Below are 13,599 nucleotides of genomic sequence, written 5' to 3' on the forward strand. Positions count from 1 at the left end.
CTGTCTGTTAGTGGCTGTCTGCTGGTATTCTTTTGCATCTTTTTAGATTGTGAGCCCTTTTGGGACAGGGAGCCATTTAGTTATTTGATATTTCTCTGTAAACCACTTTGTGAACTTTTAGTTGAAAAGCGGTATATAAATACTGTTAATAATAATTAATAATAATAACCCAGCGCTGGCACAATCTCACCTACTCTGGCAAGGACTAGGTCTATCAGTGGTGCACGTGCAGAGCTGCTGTCCATTTGCCCCATTTAGGGTGCTGCTGAGCCCTTAGTGATGGCAGAATGCAAAGATTGAGTCAAACAAGTGAAAGTCAATGACTGAACCACTTTTTTGAACTATTAACTATTTGTGTTTAGGTGTTTGGTTCAGGAATAAGGCAACTAACAGCACAAGCCTATCTAGAGCTTAGGCTGACAGAACTCACAATCCATCAGTATCCTGAAACGACAGCAAATAAGTCGCTCCATCATTCTGTCAGCCACAGACACCACGGCAAATGGCTGGAGGTTGACTGTGAGTAACAGCAGCCCACTGAACTTCCTCAGTTAAGTGCTGCCGCCAGTAAGTCAGTGGAATGGGGTAGGACTGAGGTCTGTTTGGAGCAGAGAGTGGACCAACCCAGGGGTGGTTTGGAGCAGGGGTAGCATCTCAGTAGCAGTGGCACACGTCAAGATCCTATCCCCCTCCTCTTGGCCTAAACCCACCCTCAGGAGTCTCCTTGAATTTACACCAGTAAAAGAGCTGGAAGAAGTCCAATGAGACCTATTGGAGGCCAAGTGGGCTACAGGGAGGTAAGGTAGATTTTTACCTCTCTTGTGTCATCTGGTTACCACTACCCACCATAGGGTGCAGCACACACTCAATCGGAGCCACTGCATTGCACAGGCGGGCAACAGGATTGAGTCCTAAGCGAATTAAGATTTGGATTCTGTTTTGATTCACTGAAAAACTCTTTGAACCAGTTTTGGGATTTGAATTGAAGTTTGGTTCAAATCAATTACTACATAAATCTAACTAGATGCAGTGCTACAGTACTTAAACTGGAATGCAGCAGAGTCATCTGCTAACAGTTCTACTTGATCTGCTTCCTATTCCTGTTGACTGCAAGTCAACCTCCACACACTACTATTGAAAGTAACCTTCAAAGAATCCCATAAGATTCTCAGAAATATTGCACAATCATTTCCATCATGCTTCAGTAAAAAGAGAAAGTAACAAATGGCAAGATGGCAGATTCTCCAACAGTGAATTCATCCAACCTCTTGTAAACAAGATTTCGGTTTAGATTTTTATTTTTTTTTTAACAATGCAATGGCATGCTATTCATGAGCCTAGCATGAAGCAGAGTACTGTAGTTTTACTGCAAGCACACTGAATTTGAATTGACAAAAAAGTCAACACAGATTACGTACAATCCCTAAAAAGAATATGTGCATAGATACTGACTGAATCAGAGAGAGAGAGAGAGAGAGAGAGAGAGAGAGAGAGAGAGAGAATATGCAGGGACAGGGCAGAGAAATAGCTCAGCACAGGTCAACTGTACTATGCTGTATCAAAAACAAAACAAAACCCACATATTATTTGAATGTGTTTTGGGGTCCACCATGATCTGCAGGGTTAACCGGTAGTATACCATTTTCACCCTGCCAGCAGTATTTTCATAGCAGAAAGTGCCAAGTAGGAGCCACCTGACCCATGAAATACTGACTGGTTCTTGGCACCTGTAGACAAGGGAGTTGTGTAAGCATGTCCTTACACAACTCTTGTCTAAGCAGCAGATCTGAAGGCTGGTTGCAGTTCAGACTCACTGACTCCCATGTTAATCACCCTGCCATATGGTTGGCAACCTTCAGTCTCAAAAGACTATGGTATAAGCCTACTGCCCGGTATTCCCAGGCAGTCTCCCATCCAAGTACGAACCAGGCCTGCCCCTGCTTAGCTTCCGAGATCAGACAAGATCAGGCATGTGCAGGGTAACACATAGTGCATGGTAAAATACCATGCCTGTCTCTGCCACTACAGATCCCTGCCTCATTACCTGCCTCAACTTCTTTTACTCGAATTCCAAACTGCTAATATTCAAATATGTCCAATTCCCAATCTCATTTGCTAATGTTCTACTTGGTTCACTTTCTATCCTTGTTGCTTGCAAAGCTAAGCATATCCTAGATCAGCAGTTCCCAAACTGTGGGTAGGGAACCACCAGTGGGCCCTGACCTGATTTTTGGTGCATCGTGAAACAGACAAGCTGATAACTAACAAGGAAAATGCATGGAGCCATATGGAAACCGAAATAGAGCAGCATGTGTGCATTAAGTGAACATGCCCTGGTTCCCTTCAAAGGGCAGGCAGAGGTGAACACAACACTACAGAATGGTTCAGATCTCATGAACAAAGGCCCCAACAAACTCTTGAGAAGGAAGTCCACCTGTCCAAGCTGACAGGAAAAATGCATTAACCTCTATGGAAAGTGAAAACTGAGCCACACATGCATGTTTACTTGCCTAGCTCTTATTGAAGGTCAGATGAAGGGGGAATGCAAGGAGACCCAGAATGATGCCAGTGCAATGAACATGGAGCTCTACAAATGCCCCAGAATGTGATCCCCTTCCCACCATCGTAAAAAGGATAAAAACAGAGGCTTGAGTGGCTGGTAAAATGAATTTTTTTTTAATTTTCATAGAGCTAGGTGGGTCCCGATAGGGTGTCATTTAAAAAAATCTTCCAGTCATGTCTGGGAGGAGTGATGAAGTGCGGGGAGGTCATGCGTGATCTCCCCACACCTCAGAAGGCCTCCTATAATAGAGCAGGCTATAAAAGACACTCTACTTGGGTATATTTTAATGAAGTTCCTGTATCTTGGGTAAGAGAGGCATGCCAGCAAAATGCAAACAAAGAAAAGAAAGGCTTGGTTGCCGGAATGAAATAACATCATTAGTATTCTGTGTCAGAAGAAAGGTGCTTTGAAGATGACGAAAGGAACATATTTGAACACACAGGATATTCAGGTTAGTAAAAATACTTCTTTCTTAAAGATTGCCTATCTTTCCTGGTCGTAGCTTTTGAGTGGTCAGACTATGTGAATTCTCATGAGTAAAAATATAGTTTTTTTATAGTGTTAGTGTTGATGTGGTTGCGATTTATTTAAAAAAAAAACAGCTGAAAAGGAAGATCTTCTTTTTACAATGTCACCTTTGGTACTGAGTGTCAGGACATGCTGTGAACAGTATAGTAATAAGTGCACTGATGTATTTTGCTTAGGAGGATCAATTCTCAACTTGCAGGATTCTCTGAACTACTCCCCTCCAACACCACAATTATGTGCTTCTACAGTTTCAGTAACTCATTAGCAGAGTTACCTGCTAATGACAGGGATAGTGTTTCAGTAACATCATGTATGTCACATAAGTTTAGTACATTGCTTGTAGTAAAAAAAGTAATTCTCCATTGTACAGAAACCAACAAAGAATTTTCTGGTAAGAGCCTGCAAATTATAGCAAGGGGGGGGAGTTTGGTTTGTATATGCAACAAACTCTGCTTTCTGAATGGTTGAGAACACACACTGCATTAGCAGTTCATTCATTATAACCAGGATACAGTCTACTGAGCAGAGCAGATGCTGCTGGAAATTGCTGAATAAAGTTTATAAGAGAAAAATTGAACAGCATGCAAAAAGTTTAGAAGGGGAAATGGTTAGCCTGAGTCTTGGCGTTTGGAGCAGTGTCCCCACTGATCTCATTGTATGTACTTGTATAAGAGTGTAAGAAGGGATGGTCTTCCTTACAGAAACAACGGACACATCAGGGAGTGCAAACACATCAGAATACAGCAGCAAAAGCAACAGGAAATAATGCTGCAAATGTAACCAAGATGAAAAGAAATCCAGAAGGAAGTGACCAGAATCCCAAGCTAACAACATATGGCTGCAGTTGTCATTTGATGTACTTCTCACCCAGACACTTAAGTACTCCAGAAATAAAGCCTAATGTTGCTGAAATTCCTGAATACTTCAACAACCATTCTGCAGCAGTTGCTCGGAGGAAAGTGGGAGAAACCAAGCTAACTCTCCCACAGGGTATGTGATGGAACTCTGTAGTGGACTGTTTTGAGCACTATACCAAGAATCAGCTACTCTGATGACAGTTTGTGAACAACACTGTGAAAAGAAATAGATGCACTGAGTTCTCCATATTTGGCTTAAAAGAAAAGAAGAGGTCTTGCTGATTCTCTTGAAACCTATTTCCATAAATCTTGAACAAAGTGCAAGGAAACAACTTTTATTGCTAACCTGTTGAAATCTGAAATGAACTGAGATCTCAAAAAGAGAACTACACAATTACAGAGTTAAATTATAACCAAAACAAACAAACAAAAAACAAATGGAAAAATCATCTCTCCAGTTTGTTTTCTTACAAATATTCTCAATGTTCCGAAACAGGGGCAGTTCTTCTCAACTGCTGAAGAAAAAACAGAGTTGGTTATGACACAGGCATCCATAAATCATCCCTCCATAATGTCTACTGGAATAAATTTAAGGGTTCCATTCACCCTAGACATTTGCTGAACCATTCAACAAATATATATTTCCTGATGAAATTTTTAAGGAAAGATACACCCGTGAAATGGTGAAAGTCACTTAAATCAGTAGTTCTCAAACTGGTGGTGGACCAGTTTGTGTAAAGGTTCCTCTCCGTCCCCTGTGATGCAATAAGGGTGCTTTGCGCATACTTATGTCTCAATGTTCCAAGCATCGGGGAGCCTGCAGCAGTTCTACATTATAAGTAAAAGCACCCCCTCTAAAATCTCACTGACAAGTACTTAGATTCAGAAACTGTTGAAGTGATAATCCAGCTTTTAATAGCTGTAGCATCTTCTGATGGTGTAGCAAGAGCATCTTCTTCCTTTAGACTCAGTCATTCTAAATAGATAAATCATTTGGGATCTGAAAAAGCGGGAATGAATGTTTTTTCTTCTTTTCCAGGATTGTGATCAAATAGGGAAAAGATCAAGATTACTGAGGGCCCAATCCTAGTGGACGCGTACCAGCCCAGCACCAGTGCACAGTGTCGCAAATGAGTCATAAGGCACACCTGTGACACATACTGCTTGGCCGATGTGGGCGCTAGCTCAGCGCGACACTGCACTAAGCCAGAGTCTGATGGAGGAGCAACAACCGCCATGCTTAGCTCCAGGTGAGCGCTGGGCAGCAGACTGGTAAGTCAGAGCAGGGGGAGGTGTTCTGGGGTGGGGAAGGCATGGGTGGGGGGGAGTGGGGGGGAGTGGGTGGAGATGGCAGCAGGCCCTGCCACCAAATCATAACCCCCTTCCAGCCCAGGAGACCTGATATGGGTGTCCTCGAATCTGCGCCTGCTCAATAGCCAGCTCATTGGGGCTGCCTGGGAATTACTTCCCTTACCCCAAGAAGACCCTGCACTAGTTCCCAGTCCCATGGGATGCAGTAGTAGCCATTTCAGCGCCGCTGCAGCCCTGGGCACTGGGAAGCACAAGAGTGGGCTGTGGGTTGGCTGCATACGCCAATGTTTTAAGTTTTCTTATATCAAGCTGGCTGACAGTCTAATTTTGGGACGTTTTCAAAATTTTAGTTACGAATAAACTCGATTTTAAAAATCTGAAACATTAAAATTTTTAAAATGTAAGAAACGATATGCTTGTTAAATATTATTTATGCTTGCCATTGACGAAACAAAACTCTAAAATAAACATTGTTATTTTAGTGGAAAAAAACTAATTTAAAAATGTCTTTCTAGTGATAGTGGTTGTCCTAAGAAGGTAAGATAAGAAAATCCTCCAAAATGTTCATGATTAACCTTTGAACAGGAGCTTGTTCACCTTCCAAAGCCTTTGCAAATATCTGCTTCAATCAGCTTTAGTAACTAAAATAATCATTCATTTCCTGATGTAACTGCAAAGCCAACTTGAACATTTAAAAAAAAGTCACGATCTTAAAATTATAGTCTGGGCCTTCTAAAGATAAAACCTATAGCTCAGAATTGTGAGATATGACAAGTAAGAATGAACTTTTATTAACAAAAAAAATTACAATAAATAGTGTAGTGATTTAAATCAAACCTACCCTGCTTAAAACCCTTTCTGTATTACTCAGCATTGGTTGTTTCCTGCTAAATTCTGCAGCTAATACTTGCAAAAGTAGAACAGTGTTTTCTTTTAATTTCAAGACACAAAAAATGAATGGTAATGCAATAGAAGATGGCTTATTATCTTCTTTAGGAATTTCTCATTACTCAGGTCCATTTTAGTCTAGTAATGAAGGTGTCTCCAAACTATGGCCCGGGGCTACATCTGACCCACCACAAGATTTTATCAGAGCATTGCTAAAGCTTGTTGCTCATTGCTAAAGCTTGTTTAACATTTTTACTCATTATATATAAATTCTCAGTTCAAGCATGGCATTGTTTCTTTGCAATTGTCACATTTCTCTTTTGTTCTGAATCATATCATGCTGATTACAAAAAAGAACCAAGTAAAACTCACTCGTTCATTTTAATTCAATTCATTTATAAAACCAATTTTATTCATTCATTTCATTCATAAAACTGATTTTTTCGGTTCACAAAAATGTGCATAATGCCGTTGTACAAATCGATGGTAAGGCCACACCTGGAGTATTGTGTCCAGTTCTGGTCGCCGCATCTCAAAAAAGACATAGTGGAAATGGAAAAGGTGCAAAAGAGAGCGACTAAGCTGATTACGGGGCTGGGGCACCTTCCTTACGAGGAAAGGCTACGACGTTTGGGCCTCTTCAGCCTAGAAAAGAGACGCCTGAGGGGGGACAAGACTGAGACATACAAAATTATGCAAGGGATGGACAGAGTGGATAGGGAGATGCTCTTTACACTCTCACATAACACCAGAACCAGGGGACATCTGCTAAAATTGAATGTTGGGAGAGTTAGAACAGACAAAAGAAAATATTTCTTTACTCAACATGTGGTTGGTCTGTGGAACTCCTTGCCACAGGATGTGGTGATGGCAACTGGCCTGGATGCCTTTAAAAGGGGATTGGACACGTTTCTGGAGGAAAAATCCATTACGGGGTACAGGCCATGTTGTGAAAGCGCAACCTCCTGATTTTAGAAATGGGCTATGTCAGAATGCCAGATGCAAGGGAGGGCACCAGGATGAGGTCTCTTGTTATCTGGTGTGCTCCCTGGGGCATTTGGTGGGCCGCTGTGAGATACAGGAAGCTGGACTAGATGGGCCTATGGCCTGATCCAATGGGGCTGTTCTTATGTGTAAAATGCACAATGTGGCCCTCGTACTGAAAAGTTTGGAGAATCCCTGTTCTAATGAAAGGAACTGTTTAACAGTAAGAGAGCTTTGAAAATATTTGTCAGGTTAATAATATTTCAGACTATCAGGGATGGGCACTCAAGTCTCAATGACATGACTCAAGTTGCAAAAACAAGTATTTTCTGCGAGTTGCAAAAGCAAGTATTTTCTGTGGGAACTTGAGTTATGCATGTCACTGATTCAGACCCTGACTTGTGACTCATGGCAGTGACTAGCCCCACACAGGAAGCTGAGTTGTGAAATTGTCTACACCAGATTGTGAATGGTTTTTGGTCTAGTCAGCTAAAAAGAAAGCATTTTCAAAAACCAGGAAACAAAACGGTCTTGATGGGGTGAAGGACAAGCACACAAGCATATTAAGAAAATATTTTTGAAACAGTGGAACGCTGTTGTACGTGAGCTGGTAGTCCAGCACAATTTTACATCTTTTTAAAAGGGTTACACTCCCATTTAATTCAGTGGGACTTACTACTAGCACAGAAAGTAAAACACACCAGGCACATCTCTCTCAAATAAAATGGTCTATAAGGATGCCACTTAAACCAAAGCGACAATGCTTATTATTTAACTGTCAAAGCAACCTCTCACTGTTGCACTCTCTCCACTGAGAGCTGCTGTAATAGCGTAATGGATAATGGAATGAGCTTCCATGGTTCAAATCTCATCTCTGCCATGAACTCACTAGGTGACCTTGGGCAAGCAACTAACCTCTCAGCCTCAGCTCCCCAACTGCAATATGAGGATAATAATACCTACTTGGCCTACAGGGTTATTGTAAGGACAACGTCAAGATAAAACAAGTGAAGCACACTCAGAAAGTGCTACAGAATTATGAAGTATTACTTCCAATGGAACATGAAGAAATTGCTTAATTATACGTAATAATTCAGTTGCTGATACAGAACATCGGATCCCAAATGGATCCACATCTACCAACAGATCCTTCCTAATTCGCTCAAATACTTATAAATATATAATAATGGAATGGTGACATCTAAAGAGTGCCAAAGAAGGCCAATAGATGAAACAAATAGAATATCACAAGTGGAATGCAAGAACAAAGTAAGCTTCACAATACAGGTGGGGCCTTAGTATCTGCAAGGATCCATTCTCAGACCCCCCGCCCCCTCTGGAGGCCACCAGAGCTCTGTTCGGAAGGCCTTTCTGAAGCCAGCAGAGGCCACGCACATCTGGCCATGGCCTCTGTGGGCTTCAGAATGCCTGCTTTGGCCAAAAAAAACTTGTTTGCAAGGGAAACCAGAAGTGACATTTTTTGCCCTTATAAGGCATTCTGACGTTCAGGGAAGCCCACCCCACAGCTCCGGTTGCCTCCAGAGGGCTCAGGCTAGGCCATGTCTGGCTCAACATGGGTCTGGGGGACCCATGTTGAGCCAGATCAGTGGATACAGAGGCCCCACCTGTATATGAAATTTTCTTGGGACAGCACGTCCACATAGAAAAATGCTCACAGCTAAAGTAATAAGTCATTTTTTAAAATTTATATTACCAACTTGACGCCACATTGCATTATACAATTTTCATCAAAATCTGTTCCTTAAAATATCACATAGTAGGAGGCATGAATATTTTGCTTTGGCCATGGAAGCCTGGCAGCAAATATCTAGCAAGTTTAGAAAACAATTTAATGATTCATGAACTTCTTAATCATACCACGAATATAACTTACTTCCAACATTTCAGCTATACAATGGTGACAATATATAGGTATGGATTTTTTTTTTTTTAAGATACTTACTTGAAAAAAAGATGTAATATCCACCTCATCATACCATCAGTATTCTCATAGCAGCTACCTGGTAGATGCTGACCTTAAAATAATAAAAAAGAAAGAATCAAACAGAAGTACAGCATATGATCAGTTGCCTTATGACAAAGCACCACTGAAATCAATGAGACAAGTTGGTTGCGACAAGTTGGTCGTGTCCCACGGATTTCAACAGGGTTTAGTTATGACTTAAATTTGTTTTAATACAACTTCCCAATATTCTCATATAATCACTTTTCCAATCCTGCTATTAGTTTTCCAATTCAGGCACAGTTTCCTCCTGTTTTGCTGGCAATTGTTAAGAAAATGTCCCAAGCGTTTTTTCAAGCTATTCAGTTGCACCTTGAAACAACAATTCCTAATCTGCAGCCCGATCCTAAACAGGTTCATTCTGTTACCGTGTTGAGGATTGTAGCTTTAGGGCCTATTCACATATTACACAGAGGCAGGGGTAACTCCACAGGTGGGGTCTAGTGGAGCTCATGTCCATGCAAGGGCCCACACACATGCCCTAAGGCAGCAAAATCTGTTGCCGTTATTGCTGCTGCTCCCCAATGCCTGGTAAATCAGGGCCAAGAGGGACACAGATCATTATCTCCCCCCTCCCCAGCATCACTGTTCAAATCCTAAGCATCCTGCCTCCCCAAATGTAGCACTGGGAGTTGGGATATCAGGGAATTGTAAAAACACACCATGGAGAACAAGAGAATGGTCTGCTGATGCAGCTACTCCCTACCATTGCCCAACAAGCCAGCCAGGATTCAATGGGAGCAGGTTGCAGCAGTGGATACAAGTCCTCATTCAGACCACTGCCACCATGTTATTTTTTTTAATTTAATTTTTATTTTTTTGCATTTCCATAAAGATAAACAAACACAGACACAAAACACATACATACAAACATTGAGGTTGCAGGATACCATATGCCAATTAATTAATAATTCGTTCTACCAATAATTTCTTATCTCTCTTAATAAAAAAATTATAAAAAGGAAGAAAAAAATAAAAATACATATTCATCTCTAAAAACCCTGTTTCACATTCTCTATACTTCATCATTTCCATCATCATCAGTTATCTCTCCCCTTCTTTTCCCATCATTCTTTATGTTCCTTCTTTCAATAAAATCTTAAACTCTTTTTAATACAACTTGTTCTAATACAAGTTACTACTAAATATTTATTCGAATTCATCAAAATTAATTCATCAAAATTCATCTAAATCTAATTCGTAAAAATTAGCCTATAAAATACTAGCATATATTTTCTCTTCTCCCAAATCAAATATTAGACAGCTACCAAATCATATCATTATCTTGAATATTAAACAAAAAAAACAATTATAAAAAGGGTATATTTTTTCTTTTCTCGAATCAAATATTACACAACTACCAAATCATGTCATTATCTTGAGTAGCAATTCAAATCTTGCATATCATCTCTAAACTTTTCTTTTCTCTTTTCTTTTTCTTTCTTTTCCTAGTAAACTTCATATCAACATCTCTCAACAACTGCTTCTTGAAAATCCATCCTCTTCTTACTCCTCCCAACAATTCCAGTTCCTGATACATTCTCTCCATCTTTTGACCAATTTCTTGATCAGTCCCTTCAAGATCTATTTTTCATGGTATCTCTTCTCCAATCCAATCTGATAATTTTTGAATTCTTATCTTCCAATTTACCCCATCTGTTAGTAGCTCAAATTGTTGATCATTAGTTTTCTCCGATGTTACTTCTAGTTCACACAACTTAGATACTTGTTGGTTTAAAGTTTCCACACTAATTTGTATTTGTAGAATTTGAATCACCTGATTTCTGCTCATCACAAGCAAATTCTCCAGCTGTCTGTGGATCAGGATCTGCCATTCCTCTTCTGGGAGTTTCATTTCTCCTTGCAATTTTCTTTTAGTTCACTAGATGTCAACTCTCTTTTACTATGAAGTTCCTCTTATGTTTTTTTCCCCTATGGAATTTGAAGAATTTATTTGTCTCCATTAATAGACACAACAGAGACTATTCACCAGTTCATATTTCACGAAATCCTGCGGCGATGAAGGATCCAAAATAGTCCAAAATCCAAAGTCTAATAAAAGGAAATTATATCCAGTGCAGGGTTACACATTTATAAATATATATCAGTGAAATCATGCTCCATATAATACCAAGTGCTCAATGATCTTCTCCGCAGTAAAGTGGAGGAGTCCTCCCCCCTCTTTCTTCTTTATCTTCCAAAACCTTGAGTTACATCAGTCCTTTATAGCCAGAATTTGCATAACATAAACAGCACTTACTTAGTTCTTCCAAATCTCTTCTTTTGATCAGATGGTATCTCCACAGGGGTTCAGCAGCTTGTCGAGGAAAACCGCATGGCCTCCCTTGCTGCCTTACAGGCAAAGTCCTGAAAAGAAAGCTCTCCAGTTGACCTCTAAACTTTCCAGATACTTTAAAGCCACCAGGATAACAGTGGCTCTACTAGCACTCGTTACCAGGTCTCTAGACCTGCAGTTTCAAGTGTAAAACAGTTAATCTTCAAGAGCTGATCCTGAACACCATCCCGTTTCATTCGCTACTTAGCCCCTCCCCCACTGCCACCATGTTACTGAATTCAAAGACACCGTTACCCATCACTGTTTGTTAGTTTTCCCATCTGAGCATCATTAATGGGCACCAGCAGATGGTCAAATGACCTCCTTCTCTGACTGCCACTGCTATGGAAAAAAAGAGATCTTGTGCTCATCTGCCGACTAATCCCAGAGACCAGTGGTAGGTACTGGTATGTGCTTGCACTTTTCAATGAATGGGGGCAGAGTGCCATGGGGGCAGGGGCAGATCCAAAACTCTGTTATCTATCAAATGCAGCACAAGCTCACTGGCAAAGTATAGAGGGAAGGCCAGAGGGTGGAGGGACTGAGCAGAGGAGAATGGAATTTTACTGGACCCTTTGCTCATATACTTGTCTATGTTTGAAATGAATATAAAAAGCTAGCTGCGTCTAGTTACACTTGCGTATGATCAGAGACAACTGGCCTCCTTGCTGCCTTGTTTGGTACCAGAAATAAACAAGCTGTTTTCTGCTATACCTTCCCTCAAAGTGTTAAATTAGGGTCTAGCACTCCAGGTAACAAACCTCATGCTGGCTTTGTGGGTTGAAAGGCATCAGATTTGTTGGTGTGTGGTGTCCCCAAACTGTCTGCCAGCCCAGCAGGGAAAGGCACCCTCTGGGCTGGGGAGCAAAATCAGGGGCCAGGAGAATGCCCACTGGGTTGGGCGCCAGCGAGATTGGCTAGAATGGAGATTAGGTCTACCCAGCTAGTAGATCTGGGCTCCAAATCCAGGCAGGAGCCCAGGTCTACCCTGCCAGTAGACCTGGGCTCCCGCCTAGACTTGGAGCCTAGATCTACCGGCTGGGTAGACCTGGACTCCCATTCCAGCCAATGGCTGAAAGTCCAGGCAGGAGTCCAGGTCTTCCCTGCTGGTAGATCTGGGCTCCAAGTCCATGCCGGAGCCCAGATCTATCCATCCAGTGAACCTTGGTCATGGAGGCCCTAAGTTAAAGAAGGAGCCCAGGTCTACCTGCCAGGTTGATCTGGGTTCTGCAGTTAGAAGTGATCATGGGCCCCCCAAACACAAACACTGGATCTGCCACTGCATTGGGGGTGGGATTGGACAGCTTTTGCCTCAGCTTTCTGGAGCAGCCACTGCACAGAGGTACACCTAGGTCTGCCATCAAGTTACACTTAAATGGGAGTTATGACCAGTCTTGCTTAGAGTACCTATATATTAGATCAGCAGCACTCAAACTCGTGATTGCGGTGCGCTAAGACTGCAGTCCAAACCACATCTAAGTGTTCAGCCCAGGCGCCACATGAAGTCTTCCTCATTTGGAGGACAGAGATGCCCAGGGCAGTCGTGTCTGCTGCCCAGCATCCCAGAAGGCCATGGGACAGGACACTGGGCAGAGAATACCTCTGCACAAGGAGAATACCTCTGCACAGAACCACAAGGTATGCCCACGAGGTGGACGGATCTGCCCAAACCTCAAATTCGACCCCTAGGCTGGGGTTCAAGCAATCCTGCATTAGTTCTGCATTTAGAACACCTTAAGTGTGCTCCAAAAAAAAAAAAAAAAAAAAGCATCAAGTGAAATGAGCTTAGACTAAAAATAACTATATTGCATTGGACACCATCAAGGTGTTTTTTTTTACATTATGTTAATAGAACAGTCTGTTATTTGATGTCTCTTTAAAAGAGGCTTAATCTTACAGTTCTACAATAGCTCAAAGCAGCCATGGCTTAAAACACTTAAGTACTTTGCAACAGTGGGTTTATATAAATTAGCTAAAAAGGAATAAAGCATAATACATCCCTAGGAGGGACAAGGAGTTGGTTCATCAAGTACCGGCTAGCTTCCTGCAGCAACTCATTAGCTTAGATACTGAACAACAACCAAGGCACTTCATGGTGAAAAGGAGAGGG

The 13,599-nt window shown here is 41.5% G+C and overlaps 1 protein-coding gene across 3 annotated transcripts in view; it reads right to left on the reverse strand.

Moving 5' to 3' along the window:
• SULF2 (sulfatase 2) overlaps nucleotides 1-13,599 on the reverse strand; it is a 333,591-nt gene that overhangs the window by 300,391 nt on the left and 19,601 nt on the right. For 2 of the 3 annotated variants that reach the window (XM_066622862.1, XM_066622861.1), the window contains exon 2: nucleotides 9,095-9,167. The gene's annotated coding sequence lies outside the window, so the exon portion shown is untranslated. Of the gene's footprint in view, nucleotides 1-9,094; nucleotides 9,168-10,931; nucleotides 10,992-13,599 lie in introns of those variants that run through there. The other variant, XM_066622865.1, reaches the window with a different exon arrangement.

This window comes from Tiliqua scincoides, chromosome 4 (assembly GCF_035046505.1).
Source record: "Tiliqua scincoides isolate rTilSci1 chromosome 4, rTilSci1.hap2, whole genome shotgun sequence".
Lineage (NCBI taxonomy): Eukaryota > Metazoa > Chordata > Lepidosauria > Squamata > Scincidae > Tiliqua > Tiliqua scincoides.